The sequence below is a fragment of the Oryctolagus cuniculus genome, assembly GCF_964237555.1.
Source record: "Oryctolagus cuniculus chromosome 16 unlocalized genomic scaffold, mOryCun1.1 SUPER_16_unloc_1, whole genome shotgun sequence".
In the NCBI taxonomy this organism is placed as follows: domain Eukaryota; kingdom Metazoa; phylum Chordata; class Mammalia; order Lagomorpha; family Leporidae; genus Oryctolagus; species Oryctolagus cuniculus.
The window spans coordinates 3,221,032-3,234,216 of NW_027208201.1; positions in this window are offsets into that span (position 1 = coordinate 3,221,032).

A 13,185-nucleotide genomic window follows, 5' to 3' on the forward strand; every position below is an offset into this window, starting at 1 on the left:
TTAGGTTCTCTCATAGGTTGTTAGACTTGAGCAGAGTTGGGTAGGTGACTGTGGGGATTCTCGTTGGGAATTGTGAGGAGGAAGATTCCGTCTGGCTTCTTCCCCACCATTTTTGTGAATCCTAGCAATCCTGTAATGTAAAATGATTCTAATGCACTTTGTCCCTCTTGGGCTGGAAATTTGCTTCTTACTTGAACAGTATATTGTGGAATTTTTTTTATTCTGGAATAGGAAGTCTTACCTCATGGAGACTCTAGCATTTGAAAAGGAAGTTAATTATGTTTGCTTTCCTTCTTCCTGCAACCCTCAGAATCACCTTGAGAACTTACTGAAGCAGGGAGACTGTTGGGATGCACTCTGTGATGACTTATGGTAGATTTGGAGATGGTCAGTGGCATTCAACTCCACATGTGGTGAGTCCAAGCCTCTGACCAATTGTGCTTCCTGTGTTTTTGGATTTCCCTTCTTCCTATTTTAATGCAGAAGTAAGTTCATTTATTTGAAATTCCCTTCTCTTTCTTCTAAAGAAAACATGAAAGTTTCTACCACAAAACATCAAGATCTTTCAAACAGTATAATTTGCATTACTTTGCTGAATTTGCTTGAGGAGAAAACCCTAGGAAGAAAGGAAGTGGATGGCAAACACTTGAACATTTTTGCATGAACCAACAACAGACAAAGCCAAGAGCCATCCTAATAGGAAAATATTTGTGTGGTGCTCTCCATCAAACTGAGGCAAATTCCTGTGGCAATCCAAGATAAATGCTGAGTATGCAGAAGCACATGAAATCACTCAACATGGAACCATCTCATGACCAGGAGAAACTGACATGATTCTTAAATGGAAGAAAATATCATGATAAGAATACAGGTACTTCAAAGGTAAAAAAAAAAAAATCACACAAGAAGGACCTTATAAAGCAGCCTCATTAGAAACATGAAAGAAAAATGGACCATTGTTGATTACAGCAGAATAAAACAATATTAAATTTAAAATAACTGCATTAGACATTAAACCCCCAACTATTAGATTTCCCAGTGTAGCTTATCTTCTTATTACTGGTTGCCTGTTTGAAGAAATAAAGGATGGAATATAATATATATATTATATATATATATATTATATCCACTTGCAATCTGTCAGCAAAAGCCTGTTTGCAGAGATCAAATATAGCTTTCTTCTAGAAAAGAGGAGGAGGTGATGATGAAGAGGACGTGGAATTAGAGGATAACTGGAAGTATGACAAAGGGAAGAGAAAGAACATAGATCAGAGATTACATTTTTGCTTAGAAGGAGAATTTTCAACATACCTCACCCAGAAAGCAGCATAGATAATGAAAAGGCACTTGAGGGCCAGCACTGTGCAGCAGTGGGTTAAAGCCCTGGCTTGAAGTGCTGGCATCCCTGGCCTGAAGTGCCAGGCTGCTCCTTTTCCAATCCAGCTCTCTGCTATGGCCTGGGAAAGCAGTAGAAGATGGCCCAAGTCCTTGGGCTCCTGCACCCATCTGGGAGACCTGGAAGAAACTTCTGGCTGCTGGCTTTGGATCGGTGTATTCCTGCTATTGCAGCCATGTGGGTAGTGAACTAGTGGATGGAAGACCTCTCTCTCTCTCTTTCTACCTTTCTCTCTGTAACTCTTTCAAATAAATAAAATAAATCTTAAAATAGGGATAGTTGAAAAGTCAAGATTACAATTTGATTCATTGGAAACACATAAATTCCTGTGCCCAAAACTTGATAGATGCCTCTTCCTGTCAGAAACACAGCAAGCATGAACTAGCTGTCAACTGGAGGTAGTTTGCTCGTCGTGACTGAATACGCAGGACACTTGAAATACAAAGGGCACCTGTGTTCTAACCTTGAGGAAGTTTTGTGTCACTGCCTGTAGAAATGCATGAGGTTTTTTCTTGGCCTGCACATCTATCTGCATGCAAGTCTTGAGTTAAGATTCAGAGAATAAGACCAATTTGGAGTTAGAACTGCTACCAATAGTAATTATTTATATGAAAACACTTTTCAAATTTCCATATAAAATAGATGGCAGCCATTCAACTTTACTAGGTGGTGTGCCTTTTGATCTAAAGTACTTGAAGTCCCCCAATAAGTGATTCTTACAACTTCTAAATGTTCTGCATTTTCATGATTCTCCTTCATTCAGGCTCTGAATTGGAGTTAGTTTCCTGATTTAGGATAGGAGTTGATGCCAAAGGTTTGATAAGGCAGAGGTTAACAGTTATAAATGCCAAGCCTTGTGCTCCCCCATTCTCCACACTTAAATATCCTGCTTCTGCTAGCCACATAGCCCTCAGGTGAGTTATTCTTCAATCCCATGACCTTGTGCAAAATCATATTCATGTTGATGCTGTTCAGGGAATCATTTAATGATGTGCTAATATAGATAACCATTTTTTCAGCCATGAATGGAACATGTACAGTAATTCAGGAAGAGTGATTTGTGTTTAATTCATTATGCTTTCCTTTAAAAACAGTTTCTCTCCCTTGTGGTGCATGGAATTTAGATAGAACATTCCAAAACATGTTGTGGAATTTGCTACAAATACAAAATCTAAGGAATTAGGAAAGCTGTCTGTTGAAAAAAAATGAAATTAACTAGTGTTCATCAAAAGTTGATTGCTGTGTCAGTCACCTAGAGTTTCCATATAACAACATACCATGACTTTGTGACTTAACTACAGAAATTTATTTTTTGAATTGCTGAGGCTGGGAAGACCAGGAACAAAACGCATGAAGTTGTTGTCTGTTAAAAACACATTCCTGCCTCAAGAAAAGACATTTTTCCTTTCCTCTTCTCACTGTCTTCACCAGCTAGAGAGATGTAATGACCTCTCTCCATATTCTCATGTTCAAAACATCCAAGAAAATGGTTAGGTAATTCATAAAAAAATATTATTCCCCCAAAAGAACTCATCAAATATGATCATGATACAGAGCAGTATTTCAACCTCTGCATATTTGCACAAAACATTCATTCTATAGCGGTTATAGGATTGGAGTTAATAAAAAAATAATCATGGTTGAAGTCTTTTCCCTAAGTATCCCTGTGCCCTTTGTGGAGGTTTGCATCCTAGAATTAACAGTATGTTCTGGCTCTTGTATTTACCATTGAGGATATCAGCTGGGACCCCTGTCTTTTGCCCAAGGTGACTCTGGGATTTGATCTGTATCATGCCATGTGCAGTGAACTAAGGACAAGGAAGAGTCCCTTCAACTGGCTTCAGGGATGGACAAGACATCCCACATTACAGCTTAAGGAGAGTGAGGCCTCTACTTTAGCACTACTCTCCAGGACAAGGATTTCTGCTCAGATTAGGACACTCCTAGATCTCTCCAAATTCCCACAGATGAGATTGGGTAAGAAAGGGGAGAGAAAACCCACATTCACTTGGGTGACATTCTCAGGGGCACAAATAGGTAAAAAATGTAGATTTTCTTTTTCCAAAGGTACAATCTAAAGAGGAAGTAGTCAGAGATTGGAGTAGCCATATATTTGGTGTTTGAAATAGAGAGGAGGAAATGGAAAAGGAGAAAGGGAGTTCCTGGACCTCTGTTTCAGAAGTGTTGTGATTTAGAAAGCTATAAAACCTTGGTAGATTATTAGGAAAATGGAATATTCTAGTCTTCCACCAGTCAAGCATGGTTTATACCTTTTAGTGTTGAGATTGTACATTAAGGCTATCATCTTACGTTTCATGCTATTTTTCTCCCCTTGTAACTAACCTTTGGGCATTTTGAGCCTGTCCTCTAAGACCATTCACTTTTCATTCTCACTTTCAGATGACATTGAAGAGAACACCTCTGACCCTTGCAAGGTCTGCTAGATGTTTAATTTCCTCCAAGTCTGGGTGGCACTGGCCATCTCTGATCACCTGAAAGGTATTTGATTTATGTCAGATATGAAAGTTAGAGATAGACAAGAATGGCATGCATGTAGCCTTTGAGGGATTGATCCCAGTGACTGAGAAGACACATTATGCAACAGCTTAGCCATATCATATACTGATCAGGGCATCATCAGAAAATGTAGTAATTCTTTGCTTTGACAGCAAATATCTGTTAGCCTTGAACTTTCAAACATAAGAACATTTAATGACATGAAAAATCTGGGTCCCCTTCTCCCTGTGGGATTTTGACAATAGTGAGACACATTTCCTTCTCCACTCATTCCATTTCCTGCTGGATCCATTCCATGTCCTTCTCCACTCATTCACTTGTTTTGAAAACTTTATAGACAGCTAACGCTTCCAAATATCCAGAAGACATATACCTCACTAGATTCTGGTTGATGTTTTTCATTGTTCAGTTTCTAAGGGTATCCTGTAACACTTTGCAATCTTGTTCAATGATGCCTCCTTGGAATGAGTGCTTTGGCATGATTTTGACGTGACTAAGAAGGATGGGGTTTACAGTTTAGACAATGCTGTGTGCTGTGGCTCACAGCATACATGAGATGCTTCTATAAATTTAGAAATGCAACTATGAGCAATGGGGTAGAGGTGGCATTTTCCGTCTGGCTGGTAACTGTTTCTATTGCATGATATGTACACTTGAAGTTTTTTTTTTAAACTTTAATTTAATGAATATAAATTTCCAAAGTACAGCTTATGGATTACAATGGCTTCCCCCCCATAACGTCCCTCCCAACCGATCCCTTCCCTTTCCCACTCCATCTCCCCTTCCATTCATATCAAGATTCATTTTTGATTCTCTTTATATACAGAAGATCAGTTTAGCATACATTAAGTAAAGATTTCAACAGTTTGCTCCCACAAAGAAACATAAAGTGAAAAATACTGTTTGAGTACTAGTTATAGCATTAAATCTCAATGTACAGCACACTAAGGACAAACATCCTACATGAGGAGTAAGTGCACAGTGACTCCTGTTGTTGACTTAACAAATTGACACCCTTGTTTATGGCGTCAGTAATCACCCTAGGCTCTTGTCATGAGCTGCCAAGTCTATAGAAGCCCCCTGAGTTCACTGACTCTGATAATACTTAGACAAGGCCATGGTCAAAGTGGAAGTTCTCTCCTCCCTTCAGAGAAAGTTAACTCCTTCTTTGATGACCCGTTCTTTCCACTGGAATCTCACTTGCGGAGATCTTTCATTTACTTTTTTTTCCCCCAGAGTGTCTTGGCTTTCCTTGCCTGAAATACTCTCATGGGCTCTTCAGCCAGATCCGCATGGCTTAAGGTCTGATTCTGAGGCCAGAGTGCTGTTTAGGACATCTGCCATTCTATGGGTCTGCTGTGTATCTCACTTCCCATGTTGGATCATTCTCTCCCTTTTTGATTCTATCAGCTAGTGTTTGCAGACACTAGTCTTGTTTATGTGATCCCTTTGGTTCTTAGTCCTATCATTATGATCAACTGTGAACAGAAATTGATCACTGGGACTAGTGAGATGGCATTGGTACATGCCACCTAGATGGGATTGAATTGGAATCCCCTGGTAGGTTTCTAACTCTACCGTTTCAGGTAAGTCGGCTTGAGCATGTCCCAAATTGCACATCTCTTCCCTCTCTTATTCCCACTCTTATATTTAACAGTGATCACTTTTCAGTTAAGTTTCAGCACTGAAGAAGAATTGTGTATTGATTACAGTATTCAACCAAAAGTATTAAATAGAACAAACAAAAAAAATACTAAGAGGGATAACATATTAAGTTGCTCATCAGCAGTCAGGGCAAGGGCTGATCAAGTCAGCATTTCTCATAATGTTCATTTCACTTTAACAGGTTTCCTTTTTGGTGCTCAGTTAGTTGTCACCTATCAAGGAGAACAAGTGGTATTTGTCCCATTGGGATTGGCTTATTTCAGTCAACATAATGTTTTCCAAATTCCTAACAGGGATCACTTTTCAGTTAAATTTTAAACACCTAAAAATAATTGTGTGTTAATTACAGAGTTCAACCAATGGTACTAGAACAAAAAAAATACTATAATGGATGAAGTATTACATTGTACATCAACCGTCAGGACAAGAGCTGATCAGGTCACTGTTTCTCATAGTGTCCATTTCATTTTAACATGTTTCCCCTTTGGTGCATAGTTAGTTGTCATTGATCAGGGAGAACATATGATATTTGTCCCTTTGGGACTGGCTTAATTCACTCAGCATGTTGTTTTCCAAATTCCTCCATCTTGTTGCAAATGACCGGGTTTCATTTTTTTGACTGCTGTATAGTATTCTATAGAGTACATGTCCCATAATTTCTTTATCCAGTCTACTGTTGATGGGCATTTGGGTTGGTTCCAGGTCTTGGCTATTGTGAATTGAGCTGCAATAAACATTAATGTGCAGACAGCTTATTTTTTGCCAATTTTGTTTCCTTTGGGTAAATTCCAAGGAGTGGGATGGCTGGGTTGAATGGTAGAGTTATATTCAGGTTTCTGAGGAATCTCCAGACTGACTTCCATAGTGGCTTGACCAGTTTGCATTCCCACCAACAGTGGGTTAGTGTCCCTTTTTCCCCACATCCTCGCCAGCATCTGTTGTTGGTAGATTTCTGTATGTGAGCCATTCTAACTGGGGTGAGGTGAAACCTCATTGTGGTTTTGATTTGCATTTCCCTGATTGCTAGTGATCTTGAACATTTTTTCATGTGTCTGTTGGACATTTGGATTTCTTCTTTTGAAAAATGTCTATTGAGGCCCTTGGCCCATCTCTTAAGTGGGTTGTTTGTTTTGATCTTGTGGAGTTTCTTGATTTCTTTGTAGATTCTAGTTATCAACCCTTTATCAGTTGCATAGTTTGCAAATATATTTTCCCATTCTGTTGGTTGTCTCTTCACTTTCCTGACTGTTTCTTTTGCAGTACAGAAACTTCTCAATTTGATGCAATCCCAAATGTTAATTTTGGCTTTTACTGCCTGTGCTTCTGGGGTGTTTTCCAAGAAGTCATTGCCGGTACCTATATCTTGCAGGGTTTTTCCAATGCTCTCTAGTAATTTGATGGTGTCAGGTCATAGATTTAAGTCTTTCGTAGATTTAAGAAAGACTTAATATGACACCATATTCTCCCATTTTCTATCAGTTGTTTGACTCTTGAAAACTCTCCTTCCAGTTACACAACCAGTGGCCCAGGCCACTATATTCTGATCTCTCCTCCCTCCCCAAGCTGTTACTTTCTTCGAATCTTGGCTGTTGGTATTTTGTCTTGTGTCATTGATCATAATGCACATCCGCACCTTTGACACTGATGCACAGCATTCTTCTTTCTTCCATAGAATTCCCACTGTGGTTTTCTTTCTAACTGTCCCATCAGAATTTACTTCTTCTGCTTTTACTTTGACTGTCTACCCCTAGCCTAGAACTGAAAGCCCTTTCCTATTCAGTCATCTTGGACTCTCCCCAGTAATCAACATTACTGGGTTTGATGGATAATGATAGAAACAGATTTTTGGTAGATTACCATATGTGGCAAAACTAGTAAAGTTCATGCTCTGTTCTATTCAGAGGCACTACACAAGATTCAGTATGGCTGGAAGTTGGATGATGTGGGGCTTCTTGGTTGGGACATAATGCAGAACAGTTAAGAGAAATGTTCCATTGCAGATTTTACATACCAGCATAACTAATTTGGAGCTACTGATAATTGACACAGTGAGTGCTGACATGCTAGATCACCTCTGTGTTGGAGATTTTCTATTTTTTTTACTTGCTAAGACATTAATCTTACAATGTGCTTAGAGTGATTTCTACATTTGATTTGAAGTGTATTGAGCATGAGAAAATAGTCCAGGATAGAGTCTGTTGGAGACAGTGTTCTTGATGCAGACTGAGTGTAAGTTCTTATGTGTGTTACCTGTACACATCGAACTCTACCACATGTTTTTGTTTTTGGAAATTACTTTAGAGTAACCTAGAAGTTATTGGACTTCAATAGAAATTATAAAAATCCTTAAACAGATAAATATTATCGACTTTTAGGGGGGTGTTGGTAAAATTCAATTTAGACAGAAATATATGATCCCAGATTCTATATACTTTTATGCAATTATATATTTCCCTATAAGACTGAAGTTCTACATTTGAGTCATTCATCATGAGCTATAAAAAATGCCCTCTCCAGTCCAGTAGAAACATACACACATGTGCATACATGCATGAAGAGAAACACAATATGCGTATGTACCTGCCTGACTCTGAAGCTTCCACCACAATTGAGCTCTAGAATTTTGTACAAATTTCTAAAATGCCTCCTTTGCTTATTCTCTTTCCCCTAATGCAGGTTCCCTTGCTTGATGTCAGCTGGATGATATGTTCTGCTTTCTTGAGATGCAAGCAGCCTTCATAAGGGTGCAGATATGGTGACTGATGCTCTTCCCACCTTTTATAGCTACCTCCACAACAGAAGCATCAATAATCCCATATTCCTATGCCAGGGGTAAGTGTCCTTTGCTTTCCTTATATTTCCTTTGGTTGTCCTGTTAGTTACTTCTTGAAGATTCAGGAAATGCTGCCTGTGTCCCTGGACTGTCCATCCCTTACCTCACATAGAAATTCTTGATAATTTATTTGTGGCTTCATCATGACATTTCTTTTTGGCCTGTCTCAGAATGTTGGAGTGAGACTGTATCTCCTCATAGAAGAAAAGAGAGGGTATTTTCTATTGTACCTGTCCTCCATGCTCCACTTTGATCAGCTTGGAAAAACACTGTCTCCCAAATCATGTGCTGCAATGAATATCGTTGTGATTCCTTGAGCTCTAATACATGTGCTGATCAACTTTTCTACCTGGTGCTTGATTTAGAACTCATAAGAATGCATTTTAAAAAAAAAAAAGACAAATGAAATGGACACTATGAGAAACAGTGGAGGAATTTGGAAAACAACATGCTGAGTGAATTAAGCCAGTCCCAAAGGGACAAATATCATATGTTCTCCCTGATTCATGACAACTAACTGAGCACCAAAGGGGAAACTTGTTGAAGTGAAATGGACACTATGAGAAACAGTGACTTGATCAGCTCTTGTCCTGACGGTTGATGTATAATGTAATACTTTATCTATTTTAGCATTTTTTTTGTTCTAGTACTATTGGTTGAACTCTGTAATTAACAAACAATTATTTTTAAATTTTAACTGAAAAGTGATCCCTGTTAGGAATTTGGAAAGCATTATGCTAAGTGAAATAAGCCAGTCCCAAAGGGACAAATACCATTTGTTCTCCCTGATCGGTGACAAGCAACTGAGGACCAAAAAGGAAACCTGTTAAAGTAAAATGAACACTATGAGAAATGCTGACTTGATCAGCCCTTGCCCTGACTGCTGATGAACAACTTAATACATTATCCCTCTTAGTATTTTGTTTTGTTTGTTCTACTTAATACTTTTGGTTGAATACTGTAATCAATACACAGTTATTCTCAAGTGTTGAAACTTAACTGAAAAATGATTGCTGTTAAATATAAGAGTGGGAGTAAGAGAGGGAAGAGATGTGCAATTTGAGAAATACTCAAGCTGACTTACCTGAAATGGTAGAGTTAGAAACATACCAGGGGATTCGAATTCAATCCTATCAAGGTGGCATGTACCAATGCCATCTCACTAGTCCCAGTGATCAATTTCTGTTCACAATTGATCATGATGATAGGACTAAAATACAAAGGGAGCACATAAACAAGACTAGTGTCTGCAAATACTAGCTGATAGAATCAAAAAGGGAGAGAACGATCCAACATGGGAAGTGAGATACACAGCAGACCCATAGAATGGCAGATGTCCTAAACAGCACTCTGGCCTCAGAATCAGCCCTTAAGGCATGCAGATCTTTCTGAAAATCCCATGAGAGTATTTCAGGCATGGAAATCCAAAACACTCTGGCAAAAAAAGACCTAAATGAAAGATCTCTGTGAGTGAGATCCCAGTGAAAAGAACAGGTCGTCAAAAAAGGAGGTACCTTTCTCTGAATGGAGGAGAGAACTTCCACTTTGACTATGACTTTGTCTAAATATGATCAGAGTTGGTGAACTCAAAAGGCTTCCATAGCCTTGGCAGCTCATGACAAGAGCCTAGGGTGATTACTGACTCCACAAACAAGGGTGTCAATTTGTTAAGTCAACAACAGGAGTCACTGTGCACTTACTCCTCATGTAGGATCTCTGTCCTTAGTGTGCTGTACATTGAGATTTAATGCTATAACTAGTACTCAAACAGTATTTTTCCCTTTATCTTTTTGTGTGGGAGCAAACAGATGAAGTAAACTTATTTTGTTACAAGAGAATGCAGGGTTCATGTTCACGCAAGAAAGAATTCAGGCGTTAGACAGAGTAGTGGAAAGTAAAAAAAGTAGCAAAGTTTATTAGGGAAGGGACATCCATAAGAATGGATGGGCACCTCTCCAGACAGGACCTGAGAGAGCAGTCACTCTGATGGGGGAGGGGGGAAGGAGTGAGGTTACATGGTTGAGTGGAGAGAGAGATTACCCCTGACCAGGCCAGGCTGGCAGCTCAACAGAGAGGCAGAGGGCTGAGTGCACAGTCCAGTTGAGGCCGGGGCTGGGGGGGGCCCGGTTAAGGAGATGGGTCTTGCTTCCCCACCTCTGCTCCTCTTGGAACAAAGGTCTTTTTGGGTGTAAATAGAAAAACTTCTGAGTTTTTTCCCTGAAGTTATCAGACAGGGGGAAGTCTGGCTGGGGCCAGGCCCCCTAGAGGAAGGGCAGGGAGGGCGTTTGAAGTGCAGATACTGGGCTGCACCTGGAAGGTTATCAGGCAGAAGTGGGGGACCTCCACCTGGCAGGTTGTCCGGTAGGAAGGGCCAGGGCAGGATAGGAACACTGGGTTTTGGGATGACTTTGAGATGCAGATGCATATGCTGGACATAGACATCTATTTAGGCCTTTATGTCACACACACATAAGCTCATATCTGACTTCCTACATAACAATTTTTCTTAACTTTTAACCACTAAGTTGGGAAAGTTCCACTTATTTGTACTCTATGTTAGAGAATTTCTAATTTTGTATATATACAAAATTCAGAATAGCAAGTCTTGTTCATTCACTCCCCAACATTAGATGAGAAATTAATTCACTTTTCCCTTTGTCTTTTTTCTGCTTATCCAATTTATCTGTGTATAATTTGATCATTTTAATCTTTTTTTTTTTTTTTTGACAGGCAGAGTGGACAGTGAGAGAGAGAGACAGAGAGAGAAAGGTCTTCCTTTTGCCGTTGGTTCACCCTCCAATGGCCGCCGCTGCAGCCGGCGCACCGCGCTGATCCTGGCAGGAGCCAGGAGCCAGGTGCTTTTCCTGGTCTCCCATGGGGTGCAGGGCCCAAGCACCTGTGCCATCCTCCACTGCACTCCCTGGCCATAGCAGAGAGCTGGCCTGGAAGAGGGGCAACCGGGACAGAATCCGGCGCCCCAACCGGGACTAGAACCCGGTGTGCCGGCGCCGCAAGGTGGAGGATTAGCCTATTGAGCCACGGCGCCGGCTTGATCATTTTAATCTTGCTGGCACTAAAATTTCATTTGCAGCCTATGGTGGTTTGTATTTTGCATTTTGTGAGTGGCACATAAACAAAATATTTTGACAATGATTGTCTGATGTTTTTATACTGATTGCCTTCATCACCTTAATATTTTGTTAAACATTGCTTTCAGATCTTACCTGGCATCAGAATTAGCCAGGAGGGTACATTGAAACAGTAGGAGTGCTGGTGGATGCACTCTCTGCCTTCACATTCAGTAGTGTTTGTGGAGGTCAGAGGATGAGCACCTACATCTGGCAGTGATATGATATGGCAGTAGTGGGGGCAGTTCCCTGGAGAATCATGAGGAGGGAGCATCCTCCTGGCTTCTTCCCCACCATTTTGGTGAAACCTAGTAATCCCAAAATGTAAAATAATTCTAATGTACCTTTTCTCCCTTGGGCTGGAAATTTGTATCTCACTTGAACAATACATTGTAGAAATTTTTTTTTTTGGAATAGAAAGTCTTACCTCACTGAGACTCCAGCATTTGATGAGAAAGTTAATTTGTTTGCTCTCCTTGTTCTGACAATCCAGTTGATCAAGTATGGTATGATCTTCTTAATCCCAATAAATTGAGATATTTAGTTTTCCTTTTAGGTAGTTTGTATGTTATATTTTTTGAAGGACTCTTGAAGAGAAATTATTTAGACAATGCCTAAACTCTTTGTGTATGTTAATATCCTGGGTTTTTCCTAAATCAATGTCTTCAAATAAATCTTGCCTCAGAATCATCTTGAAAATTTACTGTAACAGGGAGATTGTTGGGGTGTACTCTGATGTCTTACCTGGTAGATCGGGGCATGGCCAGTTGAAATTGGACAAGACCCCCTAAATTTTACCCTGAAATGGGGCCCCTTAAAGTTCCCTAGAAATACTATTTGGGGTGACACATGTGCTACTGGAATTTGGGGTGCCTACGATTTCACCAGAGGCTTATTACTAAATCCCCAATATTAACAAGCCCAAGAGGGTTCTTGCCTAATATTTAAAGAAGAATTCTAAATACAGGCACAGATAAACGAGGCAGCATGGTACATTTTAAGCTTTTATTTAGTGAGAAAGATGCATAGGAGAGTGAGAGCTTTATTTAGGGGAGTTAGGTGAATAGGGGTTCATACCAAGCACCAGGAACCAGCCACGTGGATGAGCATCTAGGTTAGGAAGCCTAGAGCACACAGCCCAAAGGCCATGAGCCCTGGAGGTGCAGGGCTACAGCAAGCCCTGTTCTGGCAAGAGGCCAGGGAAGAAGAGCAGGCTGGGCCACACCATGGCCCAGCTTTTAACCCACTTCCAAAGGGGAGTGGTTAATTAACCTGATTGGCTGGTGGGCACCCAGGTGTGGCCAGGTAGGGGAATGAGGCCACACAGGGGTGTGGTGAAGGCGTGGTCTTCCAGTTCACAAATCTGATAAATTTTAACCTGTATGCCTGCCTACTTCATTCCCCCCTCAGAGACTCCAGATCTTAATCTTAAGGGGATATTGATGGGCGTCCAGTCACCATCTTCTGTAGCTACTTCCTGCTGATTAGGGGTGCAGACCCTGCCTGTTCTCAGTCTGGAAGTCTCTGCCTATCTCTTCTAATGAGTTCACTTCATGAGCTGGATCTCTTTCAGTCACTGGCATTCTCAGTGTCTCCTGCATGGTTATCACTATTCTCAGAAGCTGCTGGGTTCTGATGGGTTATTT